This window comes from Geotrypetes seraphini, chromosome 15 (genome assembly GCF_902459505.1).
Source record: "Geotrypetes seraphini chromosome 15, aGeoSer1.1, whole genome shotgun sequence".
In the NCBI taxonomy this organism is placed as follows: Eukaryota; Metazoa; Chordata; class Amphibia; order Gymnophiona; family Dermophiidae; genus Geotrypetes; species Geotrypetes seraphini.
In genome coordinates this window covers 7470165-7484440 of record NC_047098.1, presented here as the reverse complement: position 1 = coordinate 7484440, position 14276 = coordinate 7470165, and positions in this window count along the sequence as shown.

The window sequence follows — 14276 nt, the reverse complement described above, 5'->3', positions numbered from 1 at the left end:
TCGACGACTTTCATTGTAATTATTTTGCTGATTGTAAACCGCCTCAAACTACTATGGCTTTGGCGGTATATAAGAATAAAATTATTATTATTATTATATCAGCTATGGATATGTATGATGACTTGTGATACAGGAAAGTGTGCGCATGATGGGTTCCCAAACTGCTTACTGATCTGGGTCCTGTGGAGGTTGTGACCCAGTTTCCGAGACAGTATGACGAAGGTCTGAGAATTCTGAAGAGACATGGGTGCATCACTGTGACCCGGAGAGCAAAAGCCAATATTTTAATTCACTCTCTGGTGATTTCCTGTATTGACTATTGTAATGCCTTATACAAAGGGATCACACAGAAAGAAATCCGATGACTGCAGATTATTCAAAATACTTCTGTTAAAATTATCTTCCAGGCAAGGAAATTCGACCATGTTTCACCTATACTCATTTAAGCACACTGGCTCCTATCCCAACATAGAATCACTTATAAAATTCTTCTACTTACATTCAAAACTAGAACTTTTAATCAACTGGAATTCAAAAACACCCTATGCCCGCCTTAGCTCACTCCGCTGGTCTACACAACATCTTCCCAATATCCCCTCTATGAAAAATATTAATACCACGCGCTTAAACATGTTTTCGGTCACTGCACCCTCTCTCTGGAACTCTATACCCAATTACATAAGAGAGGACATAAATTGAAACCAGTTTAAATCCAAATTTAAAACCTTATTTAAAGACGCCTTCGAGTATTACCTACTCTTTTAAAGATGCTGTTTAATAGCAACTGTCCTTCTAAGGACAATTTGACTTCCCTTCTTAAAGTCTTTCCCCTACGTCTTGTTCTTTCCTTCGGTGTCTCTTTCCTATAATACTGTAGTTCGACCCCTTTTGTACAAGTTTGTCTGTTTGGTTAATTATTCCCCCAAATATGTTTGTTGACTTGACTGTTTCTACTGATTAATATACACCTGGTTAGGCGGTATAATACATTTTTAAATAAACTTGAGACAGTGTTCTCAACGAGCTTCAACAGCAGCCGAAAAACTTCTCTGCAGGAATGCAAGAGCTAGTTGAATAATACAATTCGACTATCTGTAAAATCCCTACCACAGTTTGGTTTACTTGAGAAAGGGAAGTATGCACAGGAATTAGAATAGTGATGTCATCAGCATAACTAAATAGTTGAATTTTAAACTGAGATAATCTATTACACAAGGAAGCCAAAAAATATTAATAATAATAATTTTATTTTTATATACCGCCATACCGAAAGTTCTAGGCGGTTCACAACAGTCAAGGCAATACATACAATACAGATGAATACATGAATAAAAAGCAATGGAGACAGAGGAGGCCCTTGGGGTACGCCACATGGGTTACTCCAACTGTTTGAGAGCTCACTGTTAAGTTTTACTTGACAAGTTGTAAGTTTAAGAAAACCCTTATACCATTTCAGAACTTGACTATGTATACCTAGAGCAGGGGTAGGGAACTCCGGTCCTCGAGAGCCGTATTCCAGTCAGGGTTTCAGGATTTCCCCAATGAATATGCATTGAAAGCAGTGCATGCAAATAGATCTCATGCATATTCATTGGGGAAATCCTGAAAACTCGACTGGAATATGGCTCTCGAGGACCGGAGTTCCCTACCCTTGACCTAGAGCAGTGGTTCCCAACCCTGTCCTGGAGGAACACCAGGCCAATTGGGTTTTCAGGCTAGCCCTAATGAATATGCATGAAGCAAATTTGCATGCCTATCACTTCCATCATATGCAAATCTCTCTCATGCATATTCATTAGGGCTAGCCTGAAAACCCGATTGGCCTGGTGTTCCTCCAGGACAGGGTTGGGAATCACTGACCTAGAGCATCCAGACATTCTAATAATTTATCATGGTCCACAGGATCGAATGCACTGCTTAAGTCCAGTTGCAAAATCAAAGCACTGGCACCCTTACTAAAAAGACTACACAAATTGTCTACTAGAGATGCCACCAATCAGGAGCCGCGTGTCAAAGCAGCTCCTGATTGTTGTAGCCTTACTTTAGTAACAGGAAGAGGTGGTCGGAGCAGACCGCGAGTGATTTTCTACACCCGCCGGCGCTCCAGCTGCCCTCTCCTGCCTCTCCCACTTTTAGACAGGTGACAAACCACGTTTGCAGTTTTTTAAATTTGCAGGGGTTTCTGGAACGGAACCCCCATGAATTTCGGGAGAGTACTGTATATGCCATGTCATCTCCCCAAAAGGAGCTTGACTCAGTTTACATAAAAATCGATAATCAAATAAAAATAGTTAGATTAGATTGTGACTGCAGAAATCAAAGACTCCTCCTTAAGCAGCCGAGGCGGCTCCAGTTCCTCCGCCACTCGCAGGCCCACCACGAGAGTGTCCCATTGAGCCAAAATAAGCACCTTCAAGTTTCAAGTTTATTAGGATTTGATATACCACTTATCAAGGTTATCTAAGTGGTTTTTTTTACAATCAGGTACTCAAGCATTTTCCCTATCTGTCCCGGTGGGCTCACAATCTATCTAACGTACCTGGGGCTATGGAGGACTGAGTGACTTGCCCAGGGTCACAAGGAGCAGCGCGGGGTTTGAACCCACAATCCCAGGGTGCTGAGGCTGTAGATCCAACCACTGCGCCCTTCCCCCGCCCTCTTCTCCATCCCCGCTCCTTCCTGACCCCTCTACCCAACGCCCAGAGTGGTGGCACCCTCTTCTCTGCCCAAGCTCCTTCCTGACCCCTCTCCCCCACCAACTGGAGCGGTGGCACTCTACCCCTGTCCTCTTCTCCACCCCCGCTCCTTCCTGCCCCCTCCCCTCCACTGCCTGGAGCGGTGGCACCCTTCCCCCATCCTCTTCTCTGCCCCTGCTCCTTCCTGACCACTTTCCCCACCGCCCGGAGCGGTGGCGCCCTACCCCGTACTCTTCTCCACCCCCACTCCTTCCTGACCCCTCCCCCGCCACCCAGAGCAGTGGTGCCCTTCCCCTGCCCTCTTCTCCATCCCCGCTCCTTCCTGACCCCTCTACCCACCGCCCAGAGTGGTGGCACCTTTCCCCACCCGCCCAGAGTGGTGTCACCCTCTTCTCTGCCCAAGCTCCTTCCTGACCCCTCTCCCCCACCAACTGGAGCGGTGGCGCCCTACCCCCATCCTCTTCTCCACCCCGGTCCTTTCTGACCCCTCCCCCCTGCCACCCCCCACTTGCCCCCCTTCCCTTCTCCCGTACCTCTTTAATTTTCCCGGTGCAAGCAGCATCATGAACTTGCTGCCCACATAGTGTTGGCTCTCCCTCTGATGTCACTTCCTAGGCGCAGGAACCAGAAGTGATGTCAGAGAGCCGACACTGATGCAAGCAGCAAGCTCACGATACTGTTCACGCCCAGGACAGACTGTCTCCCCCCCCCCTTCCTGTACTATGCCATTGCTCCTAAGGTCAGGTGCTGTTAGTTTGAAAGATTGTTGATGCTGGAGGCAGATAGGCCTCAGTCTTGCCCTGTGACTTTTGAGGTGGTAGTTTAGGAAGATTAGAGAGTCAGGAGGTCTATTTGAGCTATCAGATATTTTTGTGAAGTCAGAGCAAAGAGAGATGGAGGTGTAAGGGGCAACCTGGGCCATCAGGAAGATCCTCATTGATGGGGAATAGAGAACCATGAGTCCAAATGTTACCAGTGATATATCTTTTAGGGTTTATGGTAGGAGGTCCGGTGAGGGGGGTCTTTTCTTGCCAAAATTTTGTTTATTTTGTGAGGCCAGGGGAAAAATTGAGGAAATCAGGCCAGGGCATGTTTGGTTGAACAGGGTCATCTGAGATGAAGCATCAAACATCACCTTTATACCATACGACATGATTACTGGTCTCCAGATCTGCAAGTTGGCAAAATTACAGACTCCCTTAATACGTTTTGGTGGGCCCATTTTTGCCATTCTCTGCGGTGCTCTGAGTGAGTTGAGAGGCATAGTGAGGGAACTCCCTTGGCTCTGCAGTCTTGTAAGTTCCTGTATTAAGCCCCCAAACTCACTAAAAGCCAAGTGTAGACTAGAGGAGACCAGAGTTTCTGCTTTGGCGGCAGCAGGCAGTGGCACGAAAATCGTGTGCAGCACAGGGAAATTTCTAGTAGCCATGAAGACCTGGCACCTGGGATTTGTTGCACCTTGTCATATGTTATTATGAGTAGCTTTGCTATAATTGTGTGTTTTTTGCTTTCTTATTTATGCTTTTGTGCACGTTTTTTGCAGTTTCTACTGGAGTTTATAACGATGAGGGCTCTTTGATTACCATGGTTACAGAATGTACAGGGCAATCTTACAAAACCACTTATTCCGATTACGGGTGTTGCTGTAAACATCCTAGAAACGGACAGCCTGTGGATGCGACAGATAAGTGAGTAATAGTGAAGAATTTCGTTTTCATGTAATACACTATTATTCTTTATTAGTAGATGCTTGTGGAGTCTGATCTGTCCAATATTTGGTAAATGGATCCAAACCTAATTCAAAATGTATTCATGCGCTGGGTCTTGGAACCCTCATGTCTATATTTGAGTTGTTTTGCAAAGGTCGATACTCCACGTGACTTGAGTATTTGTCTTTTCAATAGGCATTCAAAGTGACTTAGGTACATTTAAATCCTGTAGATGTTTCCCTGTCCTCCATTTCAATGTTCTCAGTTGATGACTGCTTTGTTTCCTGCTGTTGTATCTCCATCTACCATTATGTGCTATGTTGGCCTGATGATTTCAAACAAAAAAAATAAATAAACACGAATAGTAGAGCCAAGACACCTATACACTTCTCCCTCCGTATTGGCGGTTTCAGCAATCACGGTTTCGATTATTCACGGTTTTCAGATTGCTGGCTCCTCCTCCCCCCCCCCCCCCCCCCCCCCCCCGCAAAGAGAAATCGCTGATTCCAAGCGTTTACAGAGAAAATCCCTGATTCCCAACACTTTCTTCATTGTGTTTTGCCTCTCCTTCAGGAACAGGCCAGGTCTCCCGCCGTGTTATTCGCGGTTTCACCATATTCACAATGGTTTTAAATAGAAAACAGTGAATAACATATGAAAAAAGTTATTCACGGTTTTTCTGTATTCGCGGGTCTGTTAAACCCCCCCTATCACAGCGAATACGGAGGGAGAAGTGTACTATCAGTAACACGCTTCTCAAGTCAGATGTCTTACCTCAGTGTCGGGTAAACCGAGACAGAGGGGGAAAACTCCCTTTAAGAGAGAGAAAAGGTCTCTGGCTAAATTCAGTGCTTGCCAACTATAAAGGGGATCACCCAACACAAACCCTATTTATGCTACACTCTGGAACATAAACTTACCTCTTTTGTTGTTTCTTTGAAATTCTCTTTGTGTGGGGTGATCCCCTTTGTAGTTGGCAAGCACTGAATTGAACCCAGGTGCTGAGCCAGAGACCTTTTCTCCCTCTTGAAGGGAGTTTTTTTTTTCTCTCTAACTCCTTGTGTAGCCTTTTGGCTGTGTGAGTGATATCCTTTGGATTCTGAGGTCTGTTTGTGAAAAAAGTGTGTTCTTTGCTGATCTCCCGACACTGAGCTCAGTTGATCAATGACAGATCATTATGTAGTATTTGATTTAAACCAGGTACATTTGCTTTTTGCGGCAACAGTGAAAAGAAAAGGATTTTTTTCTCAATTTACTTTTTAATAGTAATTCAAAGTGAGTTGCATTCAGCTCAATATGTCTCTGAGTGCCATAGTTTGCAGGGTGATTTTGTAAGAGCTACACTGGGGACAAGTATACCTACATGGACAATTCATCCACAGATTGTGACATTTCTGGCCCTAAAACCCGAAAAATAAGACAGCAGTGCTGCACAAAGGCAGGAAGTCTCTCACACAAACATTTAGAAGCCGGAGATGCCAGAGCTGTCTATCCTGAGGAAAAGCCAGGACACTTCTCAGTAGCCAAAGGGAAAGAAAATGCCTTGAATGACCAGAGAGGGAGCCAGAGTCCCAAAGCCTGCTCCTTTTCCAGGCAGCTTTGGTTGGGCCATATATAAACGTAAACCTAGTTTCAATTTATTTGATATATCGCAAATACAACCACAGTTAAGTCTAAGCGGTTTACAATAATAATATACAGTGTTCTCCCGCAAATTTGCAGTTCGCAGTTTCATTCATTTGTGGTATTCTCCGACTGCCTCTTCCTGTACTAAAGTCAGGCTACATCAATCAGGAGCTGCGTGTCAAAGCAGCTCCTGATTGGTGTAGCCCGACTTTAGTACAGGAAGAGGCATTCGGAGAAATTGCGAGCAATTTCCTTCACTTGCCAGCGCTCCAGCTGCCCTCTCCTGCCTCCCCAGGCAAAAAAATTGTATTCACAGTTTTTCGATATTCACAGTGGGTTCCTGGAACTTCTGCACATCCAGAATTCCTCATCTCTTTTACCTTCCATTCTTTTGAATTCTCTCATCTACATTCAGCTTCTCCTCTCCACTGTGTGTTTCTTTCCTTTCCCACATCCATGTCCAGCATCTCCTCTTTTCCTTCCATCAAACCACGTCTAGAACTCTCTCTTCTTCCCTCCCACTTCTGCACATCCAGACTTCCTCATCTCTTTTACCTCCATTCTCTTGCATTCTCTCACCTACATTCAGCTTCTCCTCTCCACTGTGTTTCTTTCCTTTCCCACATCCATGTCCAGGCCAGCATCTCCTCTCTTTCTTCTCTTCCTTCCATCAAACCACATCTAGAACTCTCTCTTCTTCCCTCCCAGACTTCCTCATCTCTTTTACCTTCCATTCTTTTGAATTCTCTCATCTACATTCAGCTTCTCCTCTCCACTGTGTGTTTCTTTCCTTTCCCACATCCATGTCCAGCATCTCCTCTTTTCCTTCCATCAAACCACGTCTAGAACTCTCTCTTCTTCCCTCCCACTTCTGCACATCCAGACTTCCTCATCTCTTTTACCTTCCATTCTCTTGCATTCTCTCATCTACATTCAGCTTCTCCTCTCCACTGTGTTTCTTTCCTTTCCCACATCCATGTCCAGGCCATCATCTCCTCTCTTTCTTCTCTTCCTTCCATCAAACCACATCTAGAACTCTCTCTTCTTCCTCCCAGACTTCCTCATCTCTTTTACCTTCATTCTTTTGCATTCTCTCATCTACATTCAGCTACTCCTCTCCACTGTGTGTTTCTTTCCTTTCCCACATCCATGTCCAGCATCACCTCTTTTCCTTCCATCAAACCACCTCTAGAACTCTCTCTTTTTCCCTCCCACTTCTGCACATCCAGACTACCTTCCATTCTTTTGAATTCTCTCATCTACATTCAGCTTCTCCTCTCCACTGTGTGTTTCTTTCCTTTCCCACATCCATGTCCAGCATCTCTTTTCCTTCCTTCAAACCACGTCTAGAACTCTCTCTTCTTCCTCCCACTTCTGCACATCCAGACTTCCTCATCTCTTTTACCTCCATTCTCTTGCATTCTCTCACCTACATTCAGCTTCTCCTCTCCACTGTGTTTCTTTCCTTTCCCACATCCATGTCCAGGCCAGCATCTCCTCTCTTTCTTCTCTTCCTTCCATCAAACCACATCTAGAACTCTCTCTTCTTCCCTCCCAGACTTCCTCATCTCTTTTACCTTCCATTCTTTTGCATTCTCTCATCTACATTCAGCTACTCCTCTCCACTGTGTGTTTCTTTCCTTTCCCACATCCATGTCCAGCATCTCCTCTTTTCCTTCCATCAAACCACGTCTAGAACTCTCTCTTCTTCCCTCCCACTTCTGCACATCCAGACTTCCTCATCTCTTTTACCTTCCATTCTCTTGCATTCTCTCATCTACATTCAGCTTCTCCTCTCCACTGTGTTTCTTTCCTTTCCCACATCCATGTCCAGGCCATCATCTCCTCTCTTTCTTCTCTTCCTTCCATCAAACCACATCTAGAACTCTCTCTTCTTCCCTCCCAGACTTCCTCATCTCTTTTACCTTCATTCTTTTGCATTCTCTCATCTACATTCAGCTACTCCTCTCCACTGTGTGTTTCTTTCCTTTCCCACATCCATGTCCAGCATCACCTCTTTTCCTTCCATCAAACCCCCTCTAGAACTCTCTCTTTTTCCCTCCCCACTTCTGCACATCCAGACTACCTTCCATTCTTTTGAATTCTCTCATCTACATTCAGCTTCTCCTCTCCACTGTGTGTTTCTTTCCTTTCCCACATCCATGTCCAGCATCTCTTTTCCTTCCATCAAACCACGTCTAGAACTCTCTCTTCTTCCCTCCCACTTCTGCACATCCAGACTTCCTCATCTCTTTTACCTCCATTCTCTTGCATTCTCTCATCTACATTCAGCTTCTCCTCTCCACTGTGTTTCTTTCCTTTCCCACATCCATGTCCAGGCCAGCATCTCCTCTCTTTCTTCTCTTCCTTCCATCAAACCACATCTAGAACTCTCTCTTCTTCCCTCCCAGACTTCCTCATCTCTTTTACCTTCCATTCTTTTGCATTCTCTCATCTACATTCAGCTACTCCTCTCCACTGTGTGTTTCTTTCCTTTCCCACATCCATGTCCAGCATCTCCTCTTTTCCTTCCATCAAACCACGTCTTGAACTCTCTCTTCTTCCCTCCCACTTCTGCACATCCAGACTTCCTCATCTCTTTTACCTTCCATTCTCTTGCATTCTCTTGCATTCTCTCATCTACATTCAGCTTCTCCTCTCCACTGTGTTTCTTTCCTTTCCCACATCCATGTCCAGGCCATCATCTCCTCTCTTTCTTCTCTTCCTTCCATCAAAACCACATCTAGAACTCTCTCTTCTTCCTCCCAGACTTCCTCATCTCTTTTACCTTCCATTCTTTTGCATTCTCTCATCTACATTCAGCTTCTCCTCTCCACTGTGTGTTTCTTTCCTTTCCCACATCCATGTCCAGCATCTCCTCTCTCTCTTCTCTTCCTTCCATCAAACTATGTCTAGAACTCTCTCTTCTTCCCTCCCACTTCTGCACATCCAGAATTCCTCATCTCTTTTACCTTCCATTCTTTTGCAATACTTTCATCCACATTCATCTTCTCTTCTCCACTGTGTGTTTCTTTCCCTTCCCACCTCCATGTCCAGTTTCTCCCCTCTGTCTGCATCAGACATATGAAAAAGTAAAGAGCAGTGCAAGGCCTTGGAGCTCGTATTCAGTATTTATAGGTCCTGTAGCCTCCAGCACAGGTCTTCCCAAGACCCTGATCTGCTCTTTATTCTTTACTTCTGGAAGTGGCATCATGGTAAATCTGCTGTTTCACCACCCTGAGGTTGCGAGATTGATCCCCCGCACTGCTTCTTGTGACCCTGGGCAAGACACTTAATTCTCCCTTGCCCCAGGTACAAAATAAGTGACTGTATATATGTGTAACCACAAAAAAGGCAGTATATAAATCCCGCCCCCTTTCCGGTTCCCTTTCTACCAGTGCTCAGCATTTGGGCTTTAATGAAGGGTTACCAGACGTCCGGATTTCCCCGGACAGGTCCCTTCTTTTGAGGACATGTCCAGGAGTCCAGACGACTTTTCAAAACCTGGCACTTTATCCGGGATTTGAAAAGCCTCCTGAAACCGCGTCGAGCAGGGAGGAAGTCCGTGCAAGCATACATTGCGATGAAGTCACGCGCTTGTGCATGTGACATCATCGCATGGCATCCACGCAAGCGTGAACTTCCTCCCTGCCCGACAAGAGCAGGCAGTGGGGGGCGGGGGCTAGAGCGTGACTGGGGGTGGGGTTAGGGGCATTGCTGGGCAGAACTGGGCAGGCCTGGGGGAGAGTCTAGGGGTCCAGATTTTCCAATTTGAAAATCTGGCAACCCTATTTATTGACAAGATGAGGAGAGGTGCTCTTACTGTGCCCCACTTTCATAAAAGGACCTTCTTAGCCTGTCTCTTTTTCAGGATATCCACAATGTTCCAATATTGCTGGTTATATGGGCCTGAAGCCTGCTTTGCAGCTACACTTCTGAATTTGGCCAGTGCACTTTTTTTCAGACACTTGCTTTATAGCTTTCAAAAGTTTGCCTAATGTCATCTGATAACCTCTGCTGTCTGATATTTCATTTGAAGGTGCTGCAATCAACATAGCTGCTGTTATTCTGGTGTGCATAACACTTCCAGAGGCTGCACTCCCAAAACAGTCGCCTACCAATTCACCATAAGTAATGGGAGTATCTTTTGTGGTGAGTGAAAAAATTGTCCAGCATTCACTAGGCACTCTTATCAATGCTCTACTCGTGTTTGCATGGTGGTCCTAGGATTTCTGAATGCAAAGTGCAGGGACACAGTACCTGTTCCTCAAAGGCCGCAATAGTTTTCCAGATAATAATAATTAAATTGATTTTAGGCTGGTCGTTTCATTAACAAGGCTAGCAGAGGTCTGTTTCCAGTTAGGATCATATGTGGGAGCCAGGTAGAGCTTTCTAGAGCAGGCTCTGGGGGCCCAAAAAGTGAGAGAAAAGAACATTTTCAAAAATGTACTGTAATATTCTGAACCTTCAATGACTCATCACAAGCTTTTTTTTATTTTTTTTATTTATCAATTTTAATAGTTAACAATATCAAATGATAACCAAGGAAAAAAAGGTTTTTAACAACAAATTAAAAGTAATATACAAACACAAAAAATCCTTTTCAAGTCCACAACAATGGGGAGCCATGCTACTTACAAACTAACAAAGTATAAGGAAAATTAAGAGATTGTTCTTGATTCATATGAATCTAGACATTCCAACAATATTTGGGACTTTGACCATCCTACGATTTTCCTCAGTGGTGAATCATTAAAGGCAAATATAAAACTCATTTTCTGTTCTCGAGCTATTAGAAAATTGCTGTAACTGAATGGGATACCAAAAATACATATTCAATGTCTTGTATTTTAACAAGACATTTACATGGAAATTTTAAATAAAAAGATGCCTCAAGTGCTAAGACTCTTGTTCTTAATTTTAAAAATTTTTTCCTTCTTAGCTGCGTTACTCTTGAGACATCGGGAAAAAATCCTAACAAAATCTCCACAAAATTTAGTCAGCCTATTTTTAAAGTAAAGTTTCATTATTAACATTTTGTCTGTCTCACTCATGCATGTTATTACCATGGTAGACCTATTCTGGATCACATCCTGAGTATCCTCCAAAAACTCTGTCAGATTTATTTCTTCTGTTACCAGTTGGTCCTACCTCCTGGTCGGATTGTATTTTCTATTTGCGGAATATAATAAGAATTATTTATTGGGAAATTCTCCTCCGCATTGGGTAATCCCAGGATTTCTTTAAAAAATTTCCTTAACAATATTTCAGAGGATAATGAATGAGTCACTGGGAAATTAACCAAGCGGAGGTTCCTCGCTCTGTGCATGTTTTCCAACATTTCTATTTTAGAATGTAAACATCGTGAAATCCTTAACAGCAGATACTGAGACATGATTGCAATGTATTAACTTGAGTTTCAACCCCACTTAATCTTTTGTCCAAACAATTTAAGTTAGAGTCCACATTCTGAAACTTTTGAGACACAGAATGAGAATAGTCCGAAGTTTGTTTCACTGATTCTCTGAGAAACCCTTCAACTCTAGAAATACCTAACCACAAAATCTTTAAGGGTAATATCTTGTTTTTTCCTCGGTTGGGTGGTTGGTCTTCTATTACACCTGAAAATTCAGGTGGTTTAGGTATTTCAGTGAAAACTAGTTTACCTTGTCTGAGTAGATACAACCACTAAACCAGTTGAAAGAGCGGGAGTAATATTCCCGCTACCGGTCCAGATACTGGATGAAGGGGGAGTGTCCTTTCAAGTGGGGGTCAACGATGCTCCTAATGTGGGAGAAATTTCTGTCAAGTAAAGGTTGTGATGGAGTTTTCTGCAGGAAATATTAAATAGCTGTCCAAAGGACCAGAAACAGCAGGGGTTGAGCTCTTGGGCTTGATTTTCCATTTACCCATATGGTCAAATTTAAAGTTATACTACCTGAGCTCCCACCTCCCCAGCTCCGCGTTGTTTCCAAGGGGCTCCCAAGGGGCGGGACCTGCCCCTTAGAGCACGTGGCTGCGGCCGCACTGCGGCAGCAGGCAGAATTTAAAGAAAATCAAACGAAGGGAGACGGACCTGGTGACGTCAGGGGTCCGTCCTCCACAGTGCCTGCCCGAAAATCCACTCCGGGGCCAGCCGCCGCGGCGAGCAACACGGGGCAGCAGTGAAGCACTCCTCCAACGTCCCAGCACAGACCAGCAGCTCCCCTCATCACAAGCTTTAACAGGAAAATTTTCCAGGTGAAATGTGAAAAAAGAGATCTACAGGTTCCATTAAAAAACAAGTCCATAAAATCTGTTTTACTCCTTTGGGATCTTGCCAGGTACTTGTGACCCGGACTGGCCATTTCGGGGCTTGATGGATCTTTGGTCTGTCCCACTATGGTTATTCTTATGTTCTTCTTATTAAGAGGAGACAAATTTCTGCTCCTTCCTTATTCATTTATTTTTTGCGTTGGGGGACTGTGTTGTACTGAACTTCTTTCAGTTTGTTAATACAGGAGAAAATATTCAGCCTACAACAGCCTTGTTTTTAAATTCATCCAATATAGGCTGTTTTTAATACTGCACCACACCAGGGTTCCAGCACTGAACATCTGGGCTTAATTCAGGTGCCAGGAATAAACCGGAAATCAGCAACATTCAGTCAGCAAAATGATCATAAGAATAGCTTTACTGGGTCAGACCAATGGCCCATCAGGCCCAATATCCCATCCTCATGGTGGCCAATCCAGATCACAAGTACCTGGCAAAAACCCAAAGAGAAGAAGCATTCCATGCTACCGATCCAGGACAAGCAGTGGCTTCCCCCATGTCTATCTCGATAACAGACTATGGACTTTTCCTCCAGGAACTTGTCCAAACCTTTCTTAAAACCAGCTACGCTATCCGCTCTTAGCACATCCTCTGTCAACGCGTTCCAGAGCTGAACTATTCTCTGAGTGAAAAAATATATCTTCCTATTGGATTAAATGTATTTACCTGTAACTTCATCGAGTGTTCCCTAGTCTATGTAATTTTTGACGGAGTGAAAAATCGATCCACTTGTACCCTTTCTACTCCGCTCTTGATTTTGTAGACTTTAATCATATCTCCCCTCAGCCGTCTCTTTTCCAAGCTGAAGAGCCCTAACCTTTCTAGTCTTTCCTCATACGAGAGACGTTCCATCCCCTTTATCTTCTTGGCCACTCTTCTTTGAACCTTTTCTAGTACCACTATATCTTTCTTGAGATAAGGAGACCAGAATTGAACGCAATACTCCAGGTGAGGTCATACCATGGAGCGATCCAGAGGCATTATAACATTTTTAGTCTTGCTAACCATCCCTTTTTAAATAATTCCTAGCATTTAGTTTGCTTTTTTGACCAACCCCACACATTGGGCAGAAGGTTTCATTGTATTGTCTATAAAGACACCCAGATCTTTTTCTTGGGCGCTAACCCCAAAGGTGGACCCTAGCATCTAGTAACTATGATTTGAGTTATTCTTCTCAATGTGCATCACTTTGCAATTGTCCACATTAAATATTATCTGCCACTTGGATGACCAGTCTTCCAATTTCCTAAAGTCTGCCTGCAATTTTTCACAATCTTCATGTGCTTTGAACAGTTTAGTGTCATCTGCAAATTTAATCACCTCACTTGTCATTCTAATTTCCACATCATTTATAAATAAGTTAAATAGCATCTGTCTATAGATGGGAACCAATTCAGCTTTTCTCCCCAAAACTATCAAAGATCAGAGCAAAGGATGTATACTTACCCAGAGATATATCCCCCGGATTCCATATCTAGCGGCACTGATGGGCATGGATTTGGATTTACACACACATCTAGCCATGCGCATTTCTATAACAATATGTACCCAAATTCCATAGGGTGTAAGCAAGAGGGGGGCGTGGCCAAGGGAGATGCACAGGTGGGTTAAGGATGTTCCTAAAATTTACAGAGAATGTCATAGAAAACTGGAGATGTGTGCCCAAATTGGTGTCAGCAGGTGTAAGCTCTTGCTCCCAAATCGAGGTGCCAAAATTGGTACTCCGTGTTATTCTCATTTACTAAGCGAGTTACAATAGAATAAAAATAAACATACATTTAGACATACTATTTAAAATTAAAAAAATGATGGGTTGGACCGACAAACTTACAAACTAATTGATACACAAGGAATGGAGGAATAAAGTTACAAATCAGTGTTTAAACTAGAGAAAAAGAACCATAAATGGGGAAAAAAAACATTAGGGAAG